A 26,424-nucleotide genomic window follows, 5' to 3' on the forward strand; every position below is an offset into this window, starting at 1 on the left:
TAACCTTAACATTTTGCAGAGAAGATAGAGATTCAACTTAACGTCAACATTTCTATTAGAGTTCAATTTGAAACTTTGTTCAGTGATTCTGAAGAAACACTAGCTGCACACACTGGGACAAAGGTTTCTTAGTAGCTTAAATGATGGCTCTGAATCTGAATCTGAAAGTCAGAAACTAAGGCTGATCTAAAATCTAAATTTAACAAACTCCACTCTGCTATCTAAAGATGGAAAATTAATCATATAGTGATGATATATTCATATGTTTACTGTTTTCCAAATTCAAGTCTAAATGAATGGTTCCAAGCAAACACTAACACAATGACCTCACTGAATAACATCCTCACAATGGTCACTGCGTTACATATCAATCTGGCTGTTTTATATGTTTTGTGTACTTCTGCCATATCAAGATATAGATCAGTATCATAATATATTGGGGATATTGTGGAACTGATATCAACAATACCCCCTTGCCCTTCTGTTAGCAGACAGGACTGTTTAACGATCAGTGTTAAAACTGAGGTCAGCTCTTATATCACGGAATCCACAGTTCAGATGTTACAATGGCTTTGGACATGTGACGGGGATTTCTCTTCAGTCATGAGGACGACTGCACAATTCACACACATATGGGAATAAAGGACAGCCACAGCTCGGAGACACTGACTCTGAATGTTCCTTAACCAGAATAATCACATTCATTTTATATAAACGTCTCCCTGTCGACCCCCTTGGGCTTTTTTTTCCTTTTTCTTTCTTTGCAGCAAGAATAATAATAGAAGGATTATTGGCCTGCTTGTCAGGCTATTAAAAAATGAGACTGAGAGACATACACAGACAGACAGAGGAGGAAAGAAGAGAAAGCCGGTCGAAGTCAACCAGTGACAGAGGAAATAAGTGTGTTGCTATAGGGAACAGTAATGAAGATAACTGCTCAGCTGTCTGTTGACGGCCAGCTCTGCTCTTTCCGTCTGACTAATCAGACAGCAGTCGTAGATAAGCCAGGAGCCGAAAGAGCTAGCAAGAAGGCATGCAGCCCCTTCACTCCCTGTAATGAGTACAAATAGCATACTGTATCAACCACCAAACCCAAACACCCATTATCCTTATTTTATATTCTGTCTACATCAGAGTCAGCGGCACAGGGTTACAGTTGTGATTATGATTATGAAACACGGACTCAGAGGGCTCATCCCAGATGCATTAGGTGAATAATAAAACACAAATCATCTTTAGACTCAAATGCTCCCTAATGCCAAAGCACGAACAGGCTGCCACACGTCTCTGCAGCTTTGCACTAATAGATGAATCTCTATTCCTCACATGCTAGAGGTAGGCAGGCCTGTGATCACAGTTAATCAGTAACCTCCAGCATAGCAGGCACAAGCGGTTTCCCTCAGTCTCATCTGTCGGATGTATTTTAAATGAACAGTGCTCTAAAACTAAAACCAAGGACATTCATCTGTCAATCTAAAGTGAATCCTTTCATCACTGAGGCCAATCTTCAAGCACAAAGCTCATCACTGGCTGTCGTCACTGTCAACAAATCCTCTAAAAGACCAGAACCAACAGTGAATTTATTCTACAAACAAGTCTTATGGCTCTGTCCCATAGAGCTCAATAGACCTCCAAAAACATGAACGAGCCAAATGGTTGCGTGGGGTGGCGTGTTCCTTCATTACCATGAACACACTGTAGTTTATGTTAACTCAGAGCCAAATACACTGTCCTTCTGCAAGAAAACCTATTGTGATAGTGTTTTTATATAACCATACTAAGAGTCTACAGTCATCCTGGCAGATCTGTGAGGCTGAACACAACAGTGCTTTGAGCTGCTAATCACTAACAGAGTCAAAGTGACAATGGTGCTGATGCTACTGTACGTAGATCATGTTATCATGTTTACCAACTTAGCGCCATACTCCTTTTAAACAAATATGTGGGTCATAAACCAAAGTACAGGACATATTGAAACTTTGACCTAATGATGCCATAGATGAGGAGTCACAGATGACCAAAGATATCAGTTCATCCTGAGAGTGACATGAATGTGTGTAACACGAGGAGTCACAGATGACCAAAGATATCATTTCATCCGGGGAGTGACATGAATGTGTGTAACAAATTTCGTGACCATCCAGTCAGTAGTTGATGAAACAGATCACAAATGGTCACGGTGGCTAAAGAGGAAAAGGGGGTCACCAAAGTCAGTGGGATTTATCCTCTGGGGAAGATGAAACACATGACCAGAGATATTAAAGGATTTACTACCACGGTACAAACAAAACGATAAGTATCTGATGTTTGACAAATTTTATCATCTCACTGAATATATAATCTTATAGCCCATCTGGGCTGATGAAGACCCTGAAAAGCCAAGGCCGGTTGGTATATAATCATCATTATGCTTATGTAAATAATGGATTTTAATTTGCCTTTCCTCTTTTCCTTTGGATGTAAGAATGCTTTCATTTCTGCGATCAGTTTTTGCAGCTTAGGTTGGCTGGCGACTCCAAACTGCCAATAGGAGTGAGTGTGAGGGTTGGTGTTAGTCTACATGTCAGCCCTGTGACAGACTGGCCACCTGTCCAGGGTGGACCCCGCCTCTCGCCCTGTGACAGACTGCCGACCTGTCCGGGGTGGACCCCACCTCTCGCCCCGTGACAGACTGCCGACCTGTCCGGGGTGGACCCTGCCTCTTGAACCGACCTGTCCGGGGTGGACCCCGCCTCTCGCCCGATGTCAGCTGGGATTGGCTCCAGCCTCCCTATTCAGGATTAAGTGGTATCAATAATGGATGGATGGATTTTTTTGTTTGACATACATGTTAAGGTTCCCTGGACTCGCTGTACGTGAAACTGACTGAGCACTGGCCTCTGCATTGTTAAACAGGTTTTCCTGTTATTCTGTTTGGCAGACATAAATACTGTAGGTGTGTGTGTGCAAAGTTTATAATGGAGAAAAAGTGCTGATGTGTAGATTTTGGGTTTAATTAGCGTGAGCATGTGCCTGACTAGCAGGCGACATTCTGCCCAGTGTGCCTGCACCTCTCTCTCTGCCTTTGTCTGGTTGAATTATCGCCAGTATAGAGGCTCTCTGGAGGTCTGTGCTCTCTACTCGCTCTGCCACCAGGTAACTAAGGAATAACTCATCCCTATCAGAAGGGCAGTTAATCAGCATCCCAGCGTGCACAGGGCTGGGGCTGAATTCACTTTCAGAGCATCTGGATTATTAAACATGTGCACAAAATCTCCATCTTACCAAGTCTGTTTGTGTATTACTGGGTTGTTAAATTTTAAATTATATGGCCAAAAGTGTGTGGACACATCTGTTTTGTGTAGTTGTGGTCTGAGTGTGCTTTCCTGGTTTGCACGGCATCTGCATGTTCTTCCTGTGCCTGCATGGGTTCTCTCCAGCTACTCTGGCTTCCTCCCATGCAGCTTAGGTTGATTGGTGACTCTAAATTAATGAGTATTTATACAGTATGATGAAATCTAGCTATAGGCAATCAGTGGAGTCTTTGGTACAGGCCACTGACTCCCAACCTGGGAGTTTCAAGGGGTACCAAGGTAACCATGTTGGGTCAGAAGAAGGTTATAAATTCACTTTGCAGGTCAATGGGAGGAGAAGAAAAATCAAAGTGTTGCCTTGAATATTATGAAGCTTCTACATAATTTCATCTGTTCAGTGTAATATCCTGCATTCTCACTGACTTTTGATTAAGCATTAAAGTTGTGGCATGTGGCTGTAGAGAAAGGAGAACTGTACCTGTCTGTGCATCCTATCAATGTATATTTCTGCCTATGTGCAGACACATGAGTGTGTTACATGTGAGTCAGTATCTGTAGTTTGCTATCAGCACATCTCCTCTCTTCTGTGACAGGGCAGAGGTTATAGCAAGCATCGTGTTGCAGGGATCGCATGTGGAAACACAGCCTCCTGTTGCAGACAACATCTTCTAAACTTACCCCATTTTAATCAAGCCTCTGTGCTGCTTCTCTCCTCCTACAGGCCACTGGCTCAGGTCCCGCAGTGCCCAGCTTCCTCAGACAGAGATCTGTCTGGGGCCTCCACCAAGCCAGACTAACATGGCCCTGAGCTACAAAGAGAGAGTGGGGATAAAAGAAAAACACACATGAATCAATGATCTGCACTTTCTAAACATGATAAAGTACAGGAGAGAAAAACACTGTGCCAATTGCCAGTGCTTTTGACTCTGCAAGACAATTAGAGAGAGAGAGAGAGAGAGATGGAGCAACAAAGACCTGAGGCTTGAATCACAGATGTGTCCTGATACTGTAAAATGAACCGTGCCCTCCTTCGCAGATTGAATTAGATGTTGAGTCAGTTACTTAATTAGTGTTTGTCTGTCATGAGAAAGTAGCAGATTAAAAGCAACACATGAAGAGCTTGCATACAGTGTGTGTGTGTCAGAGGTTTGTTGAAAACAGGCTGCGTATCATTGCCGAACCCTGTTATTTCCCAGCAGCAACACAGGTCTACATTAACGATCCAGTTTCTATTAAATAAAATCATTATGTTTAATCAGCTCTGGGTAATATGCTGCTGGTACCTGCCTGAGGGCCTCAGAGGAAGGTTACTTTTAATCCACACAAACGCTAAAGTAAAATACATTAAATCACACATGTATTCTTCTAAAATAAACATAATAAAATAACATAAAATTAGGCACATTTTAATTAAATCAAACTAAACATTCTGTAGTTAAATTAAATTTGAAAATTAATTGTACAGATTATACAGATTCGTACAGGTCTCTAGTTTTAAGTATTCTGTTTTTATTCTTATTATCTCATCTCAATGAACATTCCTTTGTCTGTCTGCATCGTTTACTGCCTGTTTATACTGTTTATTTTGTTATATTACAGCCTTATGCTGGTTTACTGTTTGCACATTGAGAGCTGATGTAACCAGAGTCAAATTCCTCGTGTGTCCGTCACACCTGGTCAATAAAGTTGATTCTGATTCTGAAATCTGTACTCATCAAGTTAGAAAAGACACACCCCCATAAATTTAAAGTACATAAATCTGATGTAATAACGAGCTTTGTCCTTGTCACATACAATAAAAAACAATCAAATAAAACCTGGTGCAACCTTGGAGTGTGAAATGATCCTTTCAAATAAACAGTGTAACAGTAAAGACCATTATATGCATTTACCTGAAACTGTAAATATGTTCTTTACACTACTGCTGATCTCAAGATATTAAAATTCAGCATCAAGTTGCATTTGAGGATGAAGACAATAGAAGTGAAACGCCATAAATTCAGACATAACTACAGCAGCCATGAATGTAATGTAGGACAGCAGCAGTTCAGATCAAACACACAGCTCAGACTGGGAAACACGGCTCTGCAGGAATGAACAATCAGTTCACAAAACTCAAAGAACCGCCCCCACCTCGTCTTACAGCCCGACTGCTCCACTGAACTCATATCCACCATCTTCAGCCACGTGATGAAAAGAGGCGACTGAATGTTTCTGACGTTAACCCCCCCCACCCAGGGGATGCTGGGGTGGAGAGCACTGTGACAGTATCCTCTAAAGCTTTGACAAGAGGCTGTCACTAAAATGAACGCCCCTCCACCCCCCTCCTCCATCCTAGGAGTGCTGGATGATTGACAGGGCATCCAGTGGGGACCCCCACCCCCCACGCAGGCTCCTGCTTTTCCTCTGCAGCAGTGGCCCAGCTTACTTTGTTCCTGTTTTGTTTGTCACCAGCTCTGTTGAGTGAAAACAGATTTTAAGACCGTGTATTAGCCAGGATCTGTGTTTTCAGCTTCAGCTCTCCCTCACTCACAGAATCACCTCGCTCTGTCACTCCCACTGAAACGGATCTGTCCTGTGAGGGAATTAGAAACTGACTCGGCTGTCCCATTTATTTATTTCATGTTTGTTTTTTATCTGGCGAGGGTGTAAATCACTGAGCCACTTCCCTGCCGTTCCAGCCTGTTTCCTTTATCCTCTCCTCATGGGCACAAAGCCTCCTAAACTGTGCAGAAGTGTTTCTCAGCAGACTGTGGAGACACCTCCTATTACTAAGCTCTGTGTGTGTGTTGCAGACAGGATGTCTTCTAGATCTTATGCATTTGGAGAAGAGGTGATAATAATGCGTTCTGTGGTTTTGACAGCTCCAGCGCTCCCTACAGACATGCAGACTCATGCTTTTGTCTGTCTGGTCTAGCTGTGTGTGAATCTCTCAGCTACACACACCTTAATACTTGTATCTGTTGAAAATCTCACCACTTTATCTTTAGGATATTACATTATTTTAGATTGTGGTTCCATAAAAACAGATGTATTCAAAGGCGTAAACATCCAGTATCTCACATCCACGAATATCCTGATCCACAAGGGAAAACAGTGACTGAATAGACAAGAATCCAGCAATGAAAAAAGAAGAAGGATATACAGTAGGTGTTACATGATAGCGTTCCTGCCCAAATACACTTGAGCCTATTCAAAAAGACCATGACTATCAGGTTTCAGAGCTCAGACGTCCACAAATCAACAACCACAATGCAAACACTGCATGAATGAATTAGGACAAGACAAAGTTTTCTGAGGCACCGAAGAAATCAAGAACATGAAAATGCCAAAATGATAAGATACTACAGAGTATCTACAGTACACGACTGCTTGTTTATTTTTAAGGTTAATTGTTAATACTGTAATGTAGTGTTACCAAAGTGTGGGCCACAGCCCCTTGGTGGGTCATGAAGGTGCTGCAAGTGGGCAGCCAGAGGTCACTTACAGTAAATTAATAAAAACTTTTCCATTTTCAATGTTGATTTTAGGTTTGAACTTACCATAAAATATTTATGATTAAATATCCACATTTACAAATGTCATGTGAACTAACAAAGGTTATGGAATTAAAATTTTTCATTTAGCTGACCTGTTTGGGTGATTTTTGTTTATTATAAAATGCCAAACAGCTACGATACCTTTTGTTTATACTGAAGATACTGTATGTACTGCTGGTTAAGAGGGATTAAGGTATTATAAGGTAATCCTTTCAGAACAAATATTTAAATTCACAAGCAAAAAACTGCTGCCTGCAATCTGTACAAGGACTCAGCATTAGTCAGAACTCTGTCAGGTAGCCTGGTGGTTCGAGTTAATATTTAAACACCCTTAAAGACGACATGGTACGAATGTGTTCACCTCCCACTACAGGTGTACTGTGGCTCAGCAGGTGTCTGACTCGTTCCATGACCTGTGCAAATGAAAGGCCAGCCAATGTTAGCGCAGCTGGAAGACACAGCAGGAGTGTATCAGACTTAGCAGAGCTCACAGGGCGGAAGAGGACACACGGCCTGACATACTCAGACCTCACGCGGCCACACATTGAGCCATCTACAGTGGGTACGGAAAGTATTCAGACCCCCTTAAATGTTTCACTCTTTGTTATATTGCAGCCACATGCTAAAATCATTTAAGTTCATTTTTTTCCTCATTAATGTACACACAGCACCCCATATTGACAGAAAAACACTGAATTTGACATTTTTGCAGATTTATTAAAAAAGAAAAACTGAAATATCACATGGTCATAAGTATTCAGACCCTTTGCTGTGACACTCATATATTTAACTTAGGTGCTGTCCATTTCTTCTGATCATCCCTGAGATGGTTCTACACCTTCATTTGAGTCCAGCGGTGTTTGATTATACTGATTGGACGTGATTAGGAAAAGCCACACACCTGTCTATATAAGACCCTACAGCTCACACTGAATTTTTTTTTGTAACCTTGGCCAGATCTGTGCTTTGCCACAATTCTGTCTCTGAGCTCTTCAGGCAGTTCCTTTGACCTCATGATTCTCATTTGCTCTGACATGCAGTGTGAGCTGTAGGGTCTTATATAGACAGGTGTGTGGCTTTCCTAATCACGTTCAATCAGTATAATCAAACACAGCTGGACTCAAATGAAGGTGTAGAACCATCTCAGGGATGATCAGCAGAAATGGACAGCACCTAAGTTAAATATATGAGTGTCACAGCAAAGGGTCTGAATACTTATGACCATGTGATATTTCAGTTTTTCTTTTTTAATAAATCTGCTAAAATGTCAAACATTCTGTGTTTTTCTGTCAATATGGGGTGCTGTGTGTACATTAATGAGGAAAAGAATGAACTTAAATGATTTTAGCATATGGCTGCAATATAACAAAGAGTGAAAAATTTAAGGGGGTCTGAATACTTTCTGTACTCACTGTACGTTTAAATGAGTCTTTTTGTGTCTGTTCAACTTTATCCACACTGGCTGCTTTTTATAAACAGCCTCCTTAGTGACTTAATCTGAAAATAGCAGACTTGGCATTTTAGTGGCTGAGGAGCTTCTGGAAAACATCAACATGGGCCTGTCTCAGTCATGGCTGGGCCAGGGAAGTTAAAGCAACTTATACTGGCAATTTGATTTGTGTTGTGTTATTCTCCATTTCTACACTGCATGTAAAAGTAAGTTGTTACAAACTAAGACAATCTATGACCAAAAAAAGAACAAAACCAATGATTAGTGGAGTTTTAAGTTTATTTGAAGGTATTAGAAGTTGAGTCAAAGGAAGCCCTCATGCTGGTACTACAAATGTGTGGGTGAGTGCATGTGCTTTAGTGCACAGACATGCTGTGTTTGCTAGCATGTAGCAGAGAATGACAGATGTCTGTCCACACACTGCACGGTGAAATGCAGTCTGGGTTCAAACCCGGCTTGAGCACGGCCAGCTGCACAAATATAGTATTTCACTTTGTCTGAAGACACCTGCCACCAGTGGACACTGAAATACAGCCAACTGGTTTCTCTTTTATGAGCCCCGGAAGCCACAGAGCTGCCAGTAACAACAGTGACATACACCTCGGCCGAGGGAGCAGAGTGCGTAAATGTGACTCAGTCAGATGAAGTAAGAAGGTGACAGAACTGCTCCAAAGGAGTGAAGACATAGTCAGCGTCACATGCAAAATGTACAGTACACTATCAGTGTCTGTATTTACATCTCATTATGTTCCATTTGCATAGCATTTATCTAATACTGTGACATGTTCAAGCTTCTCAACAGACTCACCCATACCTCAACATTGAACTCCTGGTTTAACTCCTTCCAAAATCTAGTCGTCGGTATTTAACATGTAAACTGGAGAGATGGCTCCTTCAAATCTGTCAGCTTGAATTCAGTTGCCGAAAACACACCATAGAAACCACTAATCCACTTTTTCACTGTCTATTCAGTATTTTGCTACTCATTGTAGTTTTGGTAACAGTAGAGCAACAACAAGAAACATAAGGTTTTTGCAGTTCAGTGACTCTTTAGAACAACATGAGTGAGCTTATGGAAGTAAGCATGAAGTGAGTGAGTGAGTAAACTAAACTCCTACGGGCCAGTCAGTTATATATCTATCCTCTTGGTCAGATAATTCAGCGTTTTAAGAAGGTGTCTTATCATCTATATGCCGATGATGTTCAAATTTATTGCTCTTTTAATGACTCTGAGTTGTATTTTGTTAGCTTCACCTTGTCAACCATCAAGAGCTGGTTTAACAGTAATTATCTTCACATAAACCCCAATAAGACTGAAGTGCTGATTATTGCGCCTGATAATAAGATCCCGTCAATCAGACAACGCCTTGGTTCCCTGGGTTCCTCTGTCCAGTCGAACCTCAGAAACCTTGGTGTTGTGTTTGATCAGACTATGTCTCTTGATTGCCAAGTAAGAAAGGTGGTAAAAAAATTGTTTTTATCACCTGAGAAATATTTCTAAACTAAGGCAAATGTTATCAAAGGCTGACCTGGAGATGATTAATCATGCTTTTATCTCTGCACGTGTTGATTACTGTAATTCCCTTCTTATCGGTTGCAATAAGTCAACTGTAAATCGTCTTCAGATTGTGCAGAATGCTGCAGCGAGGCTTTTAACAGGAACCCCTAGAAGAGCTCATATTATGCCTGTTTTAGTTTCACTTCACTGGTTACCAGTCAGGTTTAGAATTGACTTTAAAATTTTAGTACTAACATTTAGGGCTTTTCATGGTCAGGCTCTTCAGTATATTGCTGACCTATTGACCCCATATTTACCGAAGCGTGCTCTCCGGTTCCTCAAGTCAGAACATGTTGGTGGTGCCCAAAACCCGTTTGAAGACTAGGGGGGACCTGTCTTTTCAGGCTGTGGCTCCTAGACTGTGGAATGCGTTGCCCCTGTCACTGCGTATGGCCCAATCTGTTGGTGGTTTTAAGAAGCAGCTGAAGACACATTTGTTTAGTCTGGCTTTTAGTTGATTTGATAGTGTTTTAATGTATTTTTATCATTGTTTTACATATTATCCGTTGGTGTTGTTGGCATATTGTTGTTTGCCTGTTTTCTGCTTTTCATTGTTGTCTTTGTGAATCACTTTGTGATTTTATCTGTGAAAGGTGATATATAAATAAACCTTACTTACTTAACAGTGAAGTGACAAATCATTATATATTCCATAAGGAAAATAATCCAGTTGTTGCCTCAGTTCCTGTTGAATACATGTGAGACTTGTGAGTTGTTGTATATCAAAACACACACACACACACACACACACAATGAGAACAGGCCTGCACAGGGCCCAACACTAAGAAACAACTATCCTAATGAAGTACAGTGGCTTTCAATCTCTTGTGACAAGTAGGATGACAGAGGAAAGGGGAGAGGTCAGGGCAGTGGAGCATTGGAGGAGGCTGTACGTTAACAGCAGTCAGAGGGATTAGTTTTCTTAATGGCTGAGATACGATGCAAACTAAGAAAATGAGGAGCAATGAGGAGGAAATCAGAGAGGGATGAGGATGACAGGACTGAAGAATAGATATAGGGGAGCAGAAGATTATCTAGATGTGGAAGTTTTTTAAACTCATCATGCAGCCTCACACAAGCTCCTTGCTGACAGACATGTGCTGGAGAAGACCTACTGCTGCTGCTCACCACGTTGATAATCATCTGTTTATGCTGGTGACAGCTTCCTGTTTCCCTAATCCTGGTAGGCCAGGTAACCTTTGTTTTGTGGTTTGGTTTTGGGTCGGTTTAGTGTGGATGTTTTAGGTTTAGGGGAAGCGCTGTGGTTCAACGGCCCACTGCGTGGCTGGCTAGAGTGGCTTCCCCCTTCTGTTTGTTTGGACCTGCCTGCCTCTTCTTGTTTCTGTGTTTTTGTTAATCAGCCCTGGCGCCTGTCAAGGTAACATAATGGAAACAAGAAGATAAAAAAAAGTTTTCTTCCTTAACTTCAACCGCTGTCTCTGTAAATGTTAATCCCAGGGCCCTAGACTCTTTTGGGGGCTTATGACACCTCGCCAGCATCATGGGTGCTGGTAGGGTTTTGGATATCAGGTGGTTATAGTGGAAAAAGGTTTAAAGGGAGGTAGACGTGATGTGTAGGTGACATCATGACAGATTCATTTTAAAGTATTTCCGTTCACTGGTTTTAATCAGTCAGCATGGAGTACAATATTGTTTGTTGCCTAAATGTACATAATTAAATGCATCAGGTGCTTGTGCTCAGCTAAATAAGTTGGTGTATCCTAGTTTTCTCCACTGTGGCAGTGCACTAGGTCAGAACTGACACCTTTTGCTATTTCAAGCTCCAACTTCCAACCATAAATAAGCACAGCAGTAGGAGTGAATGTAATACAGAAGGAAAGTAAAAGAAAAGCCGCTGCATACAGATGCTGAAGTTTCTTCAAAGGCAACATTCAACATTTCAGGTTTTTCCCCTCTCAGACACATTCTCACAAGCATACAAACCCTCACCCACAAATGATGGTTTCCCATCAGCCAGTGAAATCTGGGTTAGTGAGGCACCACCCGAGGGCACTGTCAGCAGCACCGACACCGGTCCCATCGGGGGAGGAGAGGTGAGAGAGTGGGCGGGAGCCTGCGGCAGGCGGAGGACGGGTAAGAAGGTGTGGAGGAGTGCAATGAATTAGGCAGTGTGACTTTGGTATGTGCATGGAGTACAGGTCTCTGGGGAGATGAACAGTACAGCAGCTGAGAGCTCGGCTCTGAAAATGATCATTTTGAGATAATTTATTGCCACAGTAGAGATATGATGGCTGTGTGTTGTGTAGTAGCAGGAGGTAGGATTAAAGAACAAACACTGGGAGGAAAAGAAGCATCTTTACAGACCTGGCACGACTCACAAGGCTCCAGTAAAATGGATGAATGAAACCGACTCAACTCTTTTTGAAAAGAAAAGTCATTCAGTTGTTTACTTGTCAATTGCTGAGACAGGAAATAAAAAGATTTTTGCCAAGATAAGTTGTAAAAGCCCATCTTTAGCATCTTCTACAAGATAGAACTCATCCTCCTGGATCATATATCAGTTTCGCTCTGTTACCTGAAGCAGTACATCCCTTGCAACACTGCCAATTGTATATTTAGATGCATTGCCATTGTTAGTCTGGACACCCAGTTACACAAACACACGTGATCTGGAATATCCAAATGTGAATTGTTACTACATTGCTATTTCAATCCTAAAATCACAACTCACAGCTCTGTTCAGTTATTTTGGCCTTGTTTCTTTTCCCCTGCACATCAGGCTGCAGCTGGACAAGTTAAAGCTGGGTCTATATTTGTGGTTATTGGCTGAAATGAACTTCCATGCAGGTGATTTCTGTTTTGCCTCATTTTATTACTGTATGCGTTTACATTTGATATTTTTGACTGTGTTCTTTCATGCACTGACTTATCGCAGTCAGCAGAAGGTTTGTGCTTCTTCTTCAGCTTGTATAAATGCACTTAAAGAGTTTTTGGCCACTTGTGGCACTACAGTACAAAACAATGTCTTCCAGTGTTTGTCCCTGTTTTCTTTGTATTGTGCATGTGGATGCACATCATCAGTTTCACCCTGTTCCACTAAGTGACAGTGGAGACAATGTACCAATAATCTCATGTTTAAAAGCTACATTTGTTCAAAAATAACAGTCTTAGTCTTAAAGCACCCCATTGTGTTAGGTTAGGTGCATTACAAAAGGTTAAAAACCAAGTAATTTTAGTGTGGCAGTAAAGAGCACCTACAAATCAACATGCATTACTGTGTCTGTCTTCTGCTGTGGGTCCAGGTCATCTCAGTCTCATTCATATTTCATGAGAGGTGGAATTGTTGCAGAGAAATTTTACAGACAGAAGATGAGCTGAGAGCAAACTGCTTCTTTTGCATGTGCTTTTCCATTAACAGCACATATTCAAAGAGGAGAGACAGTTCAAAGGAGCCAATTCATGCCAATGATGACGGGCGCTATCATGTGACGTGAAGCCTTGTAATAAAGATAGTGCTCTGGAAAGACTGGTGCACTTTAGTGATACAAGGGGGGTCTGATACTCCTCTGAGAGGCACACTCTAGTTTATTGTGCTTGATTTAGTTATTTTAAATGAAGTGTTCCTCAGGTTCATTATGTTATTTATCTCACTGGAGTACCTGTTTGCTGTTTGGGTTCTTAACCTGCCTTATTGAAAAATGTTATGGCTGGGTATCAAATCTCAGCACTAACCACCAAGTATTGATTGTCAATTCTAAAAGTCATCTCTTAATTTATTTTAAAATGTGAGCGGTCAGCTAAAATTATATCTGTGTTGTCTTGTCTGTCATCTGACAGAAACGCTGTCAAACCATTCTGATTCATGTTTCAAGCAAAGATGACAAAGGATTTTCTGCTTTTCTTTGTCTTATATGATGGTAAACTGGATATCTGTGGGTGTTAGACTGTTGGCATGATGAGTAACATCTTCTGATATCTTACTGATTAATCAAGAAAATAATCAGCGGGTTATTCAATAATGAAAATGGTCCTAAAACCTAGGTTTTATGTTAACATAGGTACTGAACCACTTCAAGGTCAAGGTCAAAGTGTTTATTGGTCACATGCACAGTTAGGAAACGTGTTTCCCTGCACAATGATACTCAGGTCTGGGTTACAAGACAGTCAAGTTAGGAGAATGATGGACGCGTGCACACACAATTTCTGTGGCCAATATTAGATGCAATCGAAGTCTGCATGTCAGTGGCTCATGTATAAATTATGAAGCAGCAAGCCATGTAATTACCCAGCGATCACAGAGGAACAAGCCTTGATAAAAATAGGCATAATCTCAATAACAGTGTGAGTGTTTGTCACCCAATCAGCAGAGTGGTTTTCTGTCACACCATAGCCAGCCTCTTCTATTGACTGACGGATGATGGAGGGTTATGGACCTCAGTCGGCTTGGTAACAGGTAGATGATTCAGGCTACACACCGCCTACAGATACCAGATCAAACTACACTACATCTCTTCAAAATGGCAACATCTGCTGCACATGCACTGTGGTGACTACAATCCACTGTGACAGTTTAAAATTGTGCTCGCCAAACAGATTGTCTGATGGGTTTGTGAAGCTCGAACTGTGCGATGCATCTTTCCCTCTGAGCTGCAGAAATGAAGCACTCCCATCATCACCGATCGTGATGAATGAAGGGATGCAAGGCTCATCCTACAGAACAGAAAGAAACACAGCCTGACAGGGACAATATATGATATGATGAGTGATCTTGTCCTTTCACTTTGTGTAATGATGAGAGGAAACCTAAAGCACACCTCTAGCATGACACAAACAAATAATGACTTTTCAGGATGAAACCACCATTTCAAACCAAAAGAACATCCTCATATTTTTGGTTTCAGATCCAAACAGTATATTAAAATTGAGCTCCACTACAATATCATATATTGTTTCCTGTTAAAAATGTTGTTAATGCTCCTTGGAAGAGAAACACAGGTGCCTACTGAATAGTTTATGTGTATAGGTTTATATCAGCAAGCTTAACCAGGTGAAACCTCATTTCTGAGAAATCCTGCTTTTGTTTTTTTGTTTTTTTTGACTGAACACTACAATATCCATGAACCTTTGTCAGTTTTGCTCTGGAGAAGAAGCCAGTCAGAAGCACCAACTGTAGCAAATTCTGAATGTGATGGTCTCCACACTGGGATAAAACACAGCACCAACGTTCCCAGATTCATCCAAAACAGAAGCAGAATCTGATTTAAACTTCTCGGTGTTGTATCATGTGCAATGCTTAGCTTCACCTTGGTCTTAGCACACATCCACATAATGTCACAGTCTATAAGTGAATGTTTTTAAAAGGTACAACTTCATGGTTGACTTCCCTCCTTCAGTCTTTATGTATGTTTGACCTTTGAAAACCAGATGTTTTCTAATGCAGCTGTTTGTCTTGTGCACTGGCGACTCAACCAGGAGAGTTTTATGTTCAAGCTGTAGAAATGCTCCAAATATCAGTCACCTATTTGGAAAATGAACTTATTAAATCTTCCTTCATGAAGGTGATAATATTCAAAGGTGCTGATTCAATTGATCATTTTGGAAGCTGCAGTTTGTGTTGAACTGTATTGTGTTATACCGGCATACAAGTGTTCCTAGTATTTTGTCCACACCATTAATATCAGAGAGTGTAGGCCAAACACAGAAACACGTCTCTGTATAATGCAACTGCACAACAACTATGTGATGCCTACATATTTGTCAAAAATTGATAAGTACCAGATGGCAATGATGGCCTAAAGAGAGTCCCTGGACTGACAGAATCTGGGTGGGTCAGGTAACAATGACATACTTGCCCCACCTTCATTAAAGCCACTGTGGTGCCCTTGAACAAGGCCCTCAACCCCCAACTGCTCCGTGACCAGCAGGTCAGTTTGTGGTTGTTCCTGCAAAAGACAGGTGGCCTCTCTGAGAACCTACCTTGTCTAAATAAAGGTTTAAAAAATGCCATTCTCCCAAAAATGGATGAATACGGACCAAATACGGAATATTTCAAGCCTTCTGAAGCCATGAAATTGTCACCCAAATTCAGGCCGGCATTTAACATTGTGAGCATATCCTCACATTACTTATGAAAACCTGGCCCTAACCACTGCCCGAGGCCAGTGTTTGTGCTAAAGCCAATGTAATACAAGATGTAAAGAGAAAACACAATGGCAGGAACTGCCAGGGGCAGAGCAAGTCGCCACAGCGATGCAAGATAACAGCTGTCAAGTTCGACGAAGGGCCTGGAGGACTTAAAGCACCCTCACTACAGTCTGTGTGTAACCTACACACACACCTGCCCCCAGAGTGTTTTCCTGTACCTGTCTTTTCTGCTGGGGTGCATAATGACATCAGCAATAGCAACACCTACATCAACAAAACAACATCAACAGTGCTCACATTCATACGATCACACACCCTCACACACACGGTGCCTGACCTAATTCCTACAATCTGCCTCCTGGGAGAAAATGGAAGCAGTAGATGAGGTGAAGAAGAATTATACCAGGTGAAATGAAGAGAAGCCAATGCATGGAGGTAACAGGAAGTGCAAGAAGAATACGTGACAGAGCTTTGCAGGACAGTAGAGGGGAAGGAGAAGTAAAGTTTAGGTGACTGAAGGAAGGGATAAACAAAAGAAGAGATAAACAGGGTAGACAGAGGTATCACTGTCGTCCCAGGAGTGGTGTTCATAAACAAAAGGAGGCCAATAAGGCAGGAGAGGATTTACTGGGCAGCAGATGGCTCTGTGACTCACTGCCCATCACTGGGAATGAAGGAAGACAAACAGATAACAGAGAAACAGAATGATGATGGAGGCCGAGAGAAAAAGGAACAACTCGTTCATGTATCCCATCAAAGCACTTCTGGCTCTTCTGAACCAGCCTGTCACTCAAAACAAGAATAAACAAATTCTGCTTTACCAGCTGGGTCGCCCGTGGCGGCCTGGGCTAAATCCTCAACCGTCATGAATACAGTGAAAGTGAAATTAGAGGAAAATGTTCCACTGATGCCTTGTTGTACTTATAACTTGAAGATACTCTTTTCAAAATAAAAGACCCTACTTACCCTAAGATCTCAGTCCAACAAAGACCACATACATCAGTGGTTACACACCTGCAGGTCAGTTACTGTCTCAGTCCAGTGACTGTCCTGTCCTCAGTCCCTCAGCTGCTTTGAAATAAAAGACCCTACTTACCCTAAGATCTCAGTCCAACAAAGACCACATACATCAGTGGTTACACACCTGCAGGTCAGTTACTGTCTCAGTCCAGTGACTGTCCTGTCCTCAGTTTGACAAACAACACATTTTATGTTTTGGAACTTGTAGAAACAGATCGCACTAGAACACGAAGCATATTTGAATTTGTCTGTTGTATAGGATTCAGTCCAAGTTAAGTGGAGGTAACACTAGTGACACATCTTAACAAAGAAGGTAACAAAGTTATTATTTTCTGACTGTTATCCGGTTGTTCCCTTTTTCTTGTGGGATACTAGATATTGTTACCTCTTAAAACTCACCACTTGGCCAAAACTACTCATAACTCTTTTCCACACAAATGGATTCAAAGGTCAATAAAGACAGAAACCGCTGGTGTATGATCTTGATTTGAAATTTGGTTTTATAATTTATTATTGAGTAACATCAAATGTTTCATTGATGCCTTGCTGCTTGTCCATTTTTCAAAATAAGAGGCTCTGCTCTTACAGGATCAGAACTTAAGAGCTGGCCTCTGCCTCCTTCTATACATTCAAAGAAAAATAATTCATACATTGTCGTATTACTGAGAAGAGAGAATTGATGTTTCTAGGTCTCGTAGTTGACTCCTTTCTCTGGTTCAGTGCCCCTTGACCTTGCTGAGGGGGTGTCGGTGTTTTCCAAAAGATTTTCTTGTCAGCTCATTGTCAGCTTTAACAGAGATTCATCAGCGATGCATCATGGCCTGGGTCATCGACTGAGCAGCTCTTACCGATGCCTATCAGTTCCTGTAACTGCTGATATAGCTCCCCTCCCTCTCCAGAAGCAAACTGGATTGAACTGTATGGGAGGAGAGGACAGCTTTCCAGCCGACAGAAAAATCAGAAAGGCATCGAGAAATGAAAATGACTGACTAACAAGCATCCGCACTCGAAGGCAGTACGAACTCTATAATGTATGTGAGGCTGCATTCGTGCCAGCACAGTTTACTACGGCTTCCTCGGTCCATTTCTGCCAAAGTCAGGTCACGGTGGCAGCCAAGGAATTACACTGATATTTACATCCAATGCCAATAATCAGTGCCAATCGAAGTAGTGACAAACCTGATTTAACTGTAACCTCAGTCTCTCTTGAACCTGAACTTAGGTTTTTGTTTTGTTTTGCTTTTTAGCTGCCAGGCCTTAACTCAACCTACAGTATAGCTTGTCATAGCCACAATTATTCCCCAGACATAGTTGTAGATGTATAAATTCTATAGACAAAGAATTTTAAAAATGTTGGGCTTGGGCTGGAGATGTAGTTGTACTAGGAATATCAAAGAATGAGGAAAGGACATAACTTATTAGTTTATGGTTATTGATACTGAGTGATACAAATACTTTTTGGTCAAAGCCATACTGAGGGTTTTGCTCTTTTAGAGCATGCACAGCTGTGACAAGTTAGAAACAAGTCTGTCTCAAAACACCCTAGCTACCACAAAGGAGGGAGGACGAGGAGATTATCATTGAAGGGTCACATTACTCTCACACTGTCTGTCGTCTGCTCTGAGCCCTGAAAACACCAAGCTCTGAAAACCAAACATCCACACTGACATCCCAGCAGAAACAGAAGATACTACCACAAGCTGCTTCAAAACAGCTACAGTGCTTCTAAACGCAGACTCAAAACAACTGTTGCTAGGAGAATTAGGTTTCCTGTTCCTCGGTTCGGCTTAAATATTCTGAAGAACAATCATTTAGTTGGACACAGAGTCTTCTAAACGCAGCTGCCAAAGAGTCTGTCACACTGGACTGTATCTTTTTATCGAAGGCAGATAGAAATTCCTAATTACTACCCCAGGAAGCCTTTTTATCATCCTAACTGGGGCCTTGAAGATGATTAGCCTTTTGTGAACCTCTTATGAGTCCAGACCTCTCCCCTCCCACTGCCCTGCATCAATATCACTATGCAAACCTGCCTGTATCAACTCAATTTATTTTCCAATTTCCCACAGGGTGAAACAGTGCCTCTCTCTCTCTCTCCGTCTGCCATCTATCGCTCCACAGCTCTCGATTTCTGTTCATCTTCTCTTTTCTTTTTGTGCCTCCGCGTGTCCCCTCCTCTCGTCTCATGCTTGTGTGTTTTCCCATCAGTTAAATTCCAGGGCTGATGCAGTGTTTTGCCTTCCTCCTCCTCATTGTGTTGAGAGAACGCGCAGACAGAAGCAAACGATTCACAATCTGAAATGCTGAAGCGTTTAAAGCTCCACTAACCCACATTTATATTAATAATGGATCAAATGACCATTGTGGAGGAGGTTACTCTTCTCACCAACTCTCTTGGCCTCTTATACTGTAGCTCACAGGGCTAAACAGAGAGCGACTTACATTCAACACACATGACTCCAACTGAACGGTGACGAAGATGTCAGGAGACAGCTGTTTGCTGACATGTTAGCCAAACTAACCGCATAAGGACATGATGTGTCAGAGGTGTAGGTTTCTGGTGTTGAGGTTCTTCAGTGGACAAAAAATCTATTTAAATAGCTTTAAGTGATTCTGTGGCTCCAGCTTCTCATATGTGACGATTTGATGCTTTTCTGTGTTTATGAATATCACTGTAAATTTAATTCTTTAGGGTTTTTGGACTGTTGATCAGGCAAAACAGTGTCTATAAAGGTGTAACCTTGTAACCTGGGGACCTACATTCTGCATGATATTCTCACACTGATATACTAAGCTATTTATTGATTGGCTGAACACAATCATTAGGTTAATTAATAATGAATGACAATAGATTAAAGCACAGGTGTTGTAATAATACAAAATAGGCCTTCATAATAGAATTTATGTATAACCTTTAACTGCTAACACTTAGATTAAAAGTAGAGGTGATTTTTGTTGTTTGTTGTTAAAAATCCTGGCCATTTGATATTCATGCTGCTCTGTGAACATCCAACAACACACAAGCACAAACACAATGGGCTGCTGAGGAAGACACTATCAACCAGCCAGGAATTTATCAGCCACAGCAATTAATCTTGTGGCAGGCGGGTAGTCACTTTGTGTGTGTGTGTGTGTTCTCTAAGTGTTCCTCAGAGAGAAATAGGGTGAGACTACAGGGTTCTATTGAAGATATCTTCCGTGCAGACCACCCCCTGATCGCACACAGGCACATGCATACAGACACAGTATTTTAAAGGGTCAGCTGGGCATTAGGAGACGCTCATAACATTCCCTCTACTTGCAGGTCACATAACAGAGATGGCTGAGCATAGAAACCAGGTTGGATATATCTGTCTTCCTTTTCTTCTAGGACAGACCTTCACCTTTTGTGTTACACCTGAGGATCAAGTCAACATGCGAAGAAATGAGGACCTGAAGGTTGTTAACACCGAGCTGCCTTGTCAAAAGAGCCTAAAACTGCTATCTGTTCATGCAAAGCGTCACATTACACCTACTGACCTTCCTCCATACAAAGCTACATGAATTATTGAGCGATCCCTGCTTTGTCAACTACTACACCTCAGATTGAGGAGAGTGATGATTAAGCCTGCTTTTGCCATTCATAAAATGACAAGATCAATATATGCATGCTGGGAAAGAGGGTCATTTCAATATAACGATGCTGTTATACAAAACAATATAAAAAAAGAAAACATGCCGTCCTGTCACTCACAAAGCAGAGCACATGCTTCATTGTTATCTCTAGTTTTTCCACTGGCAACAACTGTCTCCACTCTGCAGCTCTTTCCTCCACAGAGGCAGAGCTAGTGATGTTACAAAGTCCTCAGCATAAAAACTAAGAGAAAACACAGAAGACAGAACATTCAGAGGAATATGTGCAGGTTTGTGTACTCACCTTTGTTTTGAAGGAGTGTGTGTGTTTGTTGGTCAGTGTGTCTGTTAGAAGCTCCGCAGCGCAGCAGGCAGCCTCTCTTTTCCGTCTCACTCTGACTGTGAGCTGGAGTCGAGTGTGTGTGAGGGAGAGAGAGAGAGAGAGAGTGTGTGTGTGTGTGTGTGTCAGCCCTCTCACTGGCTATTGTTACAGGAGAGGGAGCCAAACTGAGCATGCTCCAACATGAACAGCCCTTGCGGTTGGCATGGAAACCAGGAAGCGGCCATCACACTCGAGTTGTGAGGTATACACACAGGCACAAACACAGAGCAAAGTGCAGGCAGGTGCTGCTGCTGTGTCATCACCCTGACCAAGTGCTGATACTTGATTAATGCTTAATTTTCTGTTTCTCTCTCAGCCAATGACCTGAATCACATACAGAGGATCAGAGTGTCCTGGATAAAAGTAATCCACCAGTAAAACGCCTGACCAGATGAGACACAAGAGCTGTCCATGAGCTCATGAGGCTTCATTTCTCCAAAACCAGAGGTACTACATGAGGATGTTGAGTCTAAATTAAGTCATTACAAAAAAACAACCTCAGGACATTCTCTTTTCTTTTACAAAGGTGCATCCACTAAAACTTTACCCCCTGTCTGATAAATCAAGTGAAAACAAACACATGGTGTCTCTACTAAAAGCTAAAAGCTAAAGGGCGGCACTGTGCATCAAGTAGAACCTCCTACCACCAACCAATATGGTTTCTAACCGTGTCATGAATTATGAAAATGAATGCATAGATAACCAGCTCTCTATCACCATGCTGCACTAGCAAGAGGTCTCCATCTCAATAAAATCCAATATTTCTCATTAATATGCGCATTTAGTTACACAGCAGAATGCACAGAGTCTAATCAAATCTGCTGCTCTGCTGGAGGAACAGGTGTTGGAAGGAAGAACAATTTTAACAAACACCGTGTATGAACATGGTGTGAGTGCCTCATAGAACAATGCAGAGGCTCTGTTGTCAGGATATTTGCCCCATAACTGTAACAGTAATTGTAATGACTCCAGGGGCATACCCCACAATCCCTTTGGGAACAACAGTCATGAAAGCAATCATGTAGGCATCGGCCACACTGTGTCTAAGAAACAGCACAAACAGAGCTACTGTACATGCTTGGTCTCTATTAGTCAGATCATTTCCTTATCATTCTTCCACAAGGGCGAGTGACAGAACAGAGATATAACAGGTGTAAATAAAGCCATTATCGCCCGTCAATGCAGCCCACTCACTGTAGGGGGCGTGTTCACTAAGCACCTGCTGTTCTGCATCTCAAGGCTTCCTGTTATCAATGGAAACACTAAAACTCTCAAGGCTGTTCAAAGCCAATATTTAGAAGCTCCATCACACATCCGACTATCAATACAGCAGCCACAGGAGGGCATTAGTCTGGGAAGGTAAGTCTAACTGTGTTTATACTGAGGTCTGGGAGCATACGGTACGTGATCACTGCCAAACTGGCTACGGTGAAATGACCATTTAAATTCTGTGATGACTGCACATGCTGGCAAAATGACTGCTGGTGCTGCTTTGGTTACAGGCAGCTGCTGTGTGATGTGGAGGAGGGTGAACAGCATTTTGGGCAGGGTAGTACAATATTCTAACAGCTGATCAGTCAGTTTGCTGATTCCAGTATCTCAGATGTGTTTATATCATTGTGAACAAGACATTTAAAGATATTCTAGGAAACTGAAATCAATGTCGCTGTTTTCTGGAGCAGTTAACTGAACAGTTCAAACATCTGCTGACTGAACTAGTTCAGAGGAATGGTTTTCACTCCTACCACTTTGATTTTCTGCCAAATCTTGTGCCCAAAGTTAAGCTGTATTAAACTTTGACCTCAGTGAGGTCAGTGTAATGGCAGTGTGACAGACATGAGGACAACAAGGAAGAATTTCACTTTGTGTAACTCAAAGTTCTGTCACCCACAAACTGACCATACATGTGTTAAGATGTGAAGAACAGGATAAAAAAAGCTATTGTGTTTTCTTATTGCATATTGAAGCTTAGACAGAAGTCCCAGTTTTTTAATGTTGAAGCTGATTTTATGGTTTACACATCCAGTAGATGCAGAGCACCACTATTTTGTGGTCACCTGATGAATGTCAGCCCAATCTTCACTCACCTTTTAGCCCTGGTTCTGGATCCACCAGTTCCATAATAAAACATATTGTGATCTGAACACTTTTTGCACCAGCTTTGTCTGTTTTAGTAACCACTAAGGAGTTGGGCTGTTCTCCCACTGAGTATGTTTAACTTCACCAGTGGTTTTAGCCTTTGTTTGTTGGAAATAATGAAATCACTGACATGCATTCTAAGACTGTTTGGTTTGGTGTATGAGCTTTTAGTAACAGGCTCAGGCTGAGGGTCCTCCCATGATGCTCTGAGCCCCCACCAACCCCCCATCCCCTCTCCATCTTATTTTTATACGTGCCACCTTTACATTCCATTCATTTAGTGTTTCTCTGTCCCATAGTGTGCCCCCCCTCTCTCTCTCTCCCTGTTGCTTTCTGCCAGTATCCCTGGCTTCAGAGCTCTACGTCTCTGATGAGCTGTCACCGGGGACTTTAACCTGCCCAGTGTTTGATTGCTTGTTGTTTTGTTTGTTGTTACTTGATGCTTTTCTTTTCTCTCTCCTCTGTCCACTCACCCCAACCCATCGAGGCAGAAGAGGTCTGTCGGAGGTTTCTCCTGTTCAAGGGAGTTTTTCCTCCCCACTGTCACCAAGTGCTGCTGAAGGGGGGAGGGTTTTCCTTATAATAGTGACCTTATTATGTAAAGTGCCCTGAGATAATTGTTGTTGTGAATTGGTGCTATACATATAAAATTGAATTGTGGGTTTAAAGCTGATTTGCTGCTGCTCATCAGGACTGAAAGGAGAATTTACCAGCTATACAATCATGACAATTAACTAGAAAAGGCCAAAACATTTTACAGAACTGTAGAATGGTGGTAACTGTCTTATGAATGACACCTTTCATATTACATGTGTGTATTAATTGTTGCAGAAAAAAATCCTGAATGGAATTTAAAAGCCCTAAAACTGCTTACTTGGCACATTACTTGAGGTAGTAGCAAATCTTTATGTATGTTGACTAATTAAAGGTGGCTATCCAGATGTAATTTACTTTGACTTGTTGTCTACCCTGTTCAAAAGTCCAGTCCGAAAGTCCCATCAAAGCCAAGAAGAAGTCAGCGTATAATGTATGAGTGTGTGCCCAGGTTCGCCCTCTCCTCTTATCAGACCCTTACAGAGGTCTAGGTGACACTGACAATGACAGTCATGATGAGATGTATCCACGGAGCTGCTCTGCTCCATTCAGCAACTTATGGTTAGATAATTTATGAGGGCTCCACCACTGGTTCAATAATTCACGCAGCCCTCTCTCTGCCGTGGGTGAGTCACGGACAAAGAAGGAGAGAGAGCAAGACTCAGTTAGAGAGAGAGATACATCTGTGGGTGCAAACACAAAAAGAACTTGTTACACCACTACTTTATGAGACTTGCTAATTTTAGCATAACCTCCATGACACAGGAGAGAGGGTGCCCAAGGAGATGCAGGAGAATGAGTTGGCCTTTAGTATAAACTAAGAAACCCTGCGAGCTCTGAAACAGGAAGCCTCCTATTGTAGGAGAGGGTTTTCCTGAACCAACCAACACAGCAGGAAACCAACACGAGCCAAGCTTCAGTCATGTCATTTGTTCAGGGTATTACAAACAAACACACACAGAGGGAGCCTAATAGAGTGTGCTGCAGCCACTGTGTTCACATACTGGACATCAACTGCTGCACAATAGCTGTTACTCTTAGCTCTACTGTGGAGGAACAATGCAATGTTCTTGAAGCCCCTGGCTGGATGGAAAGGTTTACGTAGTGAAGGGGGAAGAGTGGATTAATACAGGATGTCATAAAAAATGTCCTCTGACAGTATGTTTGTCTGTAGCTTGATTGTGCTTGACCACACGGTCACTGTGGGGCACAATGCCTGACGATCAATAGAGTGATAGGCGACTGGGTGGAGGTTGATGGAGGGCACAATGCCCAGAGGAAGACAGCGACACACACTCAGGAAGGTAGCTGCAGGCTTAGCACACTGAACTGGGCCTGTCCACTGACATAAACCTGGGAAATGTTTGAAAAGCACTCTAATACTAACAGATCTATAAATGCATCTATTTGATGACTTGCTATGAAATGTAATAAAAACCTGAATGACCCACACATGGTGAACTGTAGTAACTTTGCTGATCAAGGTCATAGTTTTAATTTGTCCAGTACTTGGCTATATGAGTGTACGCACACATTCTTCTTACAGTCGGACAGTTATATGAAAGCTAACATGTCCAAAGTGCTAAAGAAACAAAGGCAGCGGGGGAAGCAGCCCGCATCCCTCTGCAAAAACTTCATTCACTCATGACATGTGTGAATGTGCACAACCCACTATACTAGATATGCTACCATCTAGGGGCATGACTAATGATTATTTGTGCTTTCAATTAAGCTAATTTGTTTTTTTTCTGTTCATTATATAACAGTTTCATTCCCATACGAAGGCTGCAGGCTGTCGCTCCATCAGTCACTGGTTTTTATTGAGTTGCTCTGTCCAGCCAAATATGCTGGGAGTGTATGTGTGATTTGATTGATCGGACCAGGCAGCGCACTAGAACAAGTGACCTGCCTGGAAAAGGGGCATTTATAAAAGAGCTAAATGTAACCATCGTTCATTATCTAGTTTTCCATCTGTACTTAGTGGCTCTGATAGAAATGAATGGCTATTGCAGAGCCATCAAACCAGCATTTAAAGTACATGACAGATGTTACATAAAGAAACCTCTATGACTTAGATGAGTGTTTGAATGAAGCTTCCTCTTGAGGCCTGTATTGGCTGATTTAAGTGCCCGTGTGCAGAGGGGAGTCTCATTAATCAACATGCCTGCAGCCACACAGTACACTGAATGAACTCAGCCCTCCTGATGGGAAGCCTTGAAGACCAGTGTTACTCTTATAACCCTGCTCCTCCAGATGAGACACACTGATGTGGTCATTTGCTACTGGTGTGCTGCAGGATTGTGCTGCTGCTGGTTAATATCATCTTCATTATCATTTCCACTACAAATATATACTAAACTGGCTCCCTGGCTTAAATAAAGAAAGGTGCCCTTTATTCCATATTAACCAGTTCCACTTCACAGAGTGCCAAATAATACCAACATGGTAAATGGTCTTATACTTGTATAGCACCTTTCTATGCTTTTACAGCAAACTCAAAGCGCTTTGATTGATTGATTGATTGATTGATTGATTCTTTCAAGCATGCAAAGACAGTCAATATATCAACACACATAATTTCACACATATCCAACAAATGCTAATCCAATATCAATGTGCTTATACCTAGTACATGATTGAATGGAGTAGGAAGAAGTCAGACTTATCCAGTCCTACCCCATGACATCATCTTATCATCATGGTTTGCAAGCAGTATCTCTACATAGATAATT

At 41.9% G+C, this 26,424-nt stretch overlaps 1 protein-coding gene across 2 annotated transcripts in view; it reads right to left on the reverse strand.

Moving 5' to 3' along the window:
* arhgef49 (Rho guanine nucleotide exchange factor 49) overlaps window positions 1-26,424 on the reverse strand; it is a 56,611-nt gene that overhangs the window by 18,319 nt on the left and 11,868 nt on the right. The window contains exons 1-2 of one of the 2 annotated variants that reach the window (XM_020623975.1): window positions 20,882-21,018; window positions 3,972-4,102 (exon numbers count right to left, since the gene is read on the reverse strand). The gene's annotated coding sequence lies outside the window, so the exon portion shown is untranslated. Of the gene's footprint in view, window positions 1-3,971; window positions 4,103-20,881; window positions 21,019-26,424 lie in introns of those variants that run through there. The other variant, XM_020623974.1, reaches the window with a different exon arrangement.

Source organism: Monopterus albus, unplaced genomic scaffold, assembly GCF_001952655.1.
Source record: "Monopterus albus unplaced genomic scaffold, M_albus_1.0 scaffold318.1, whole genome shotgun sequence".
NCBI classification, from domain to species: domain Eukaryota; kingdom Metazoa; phylum Chordata; class Actinopteri; order Synbranchiformes; family Synbranchidae; genus Monopterus; species Monopterus albus.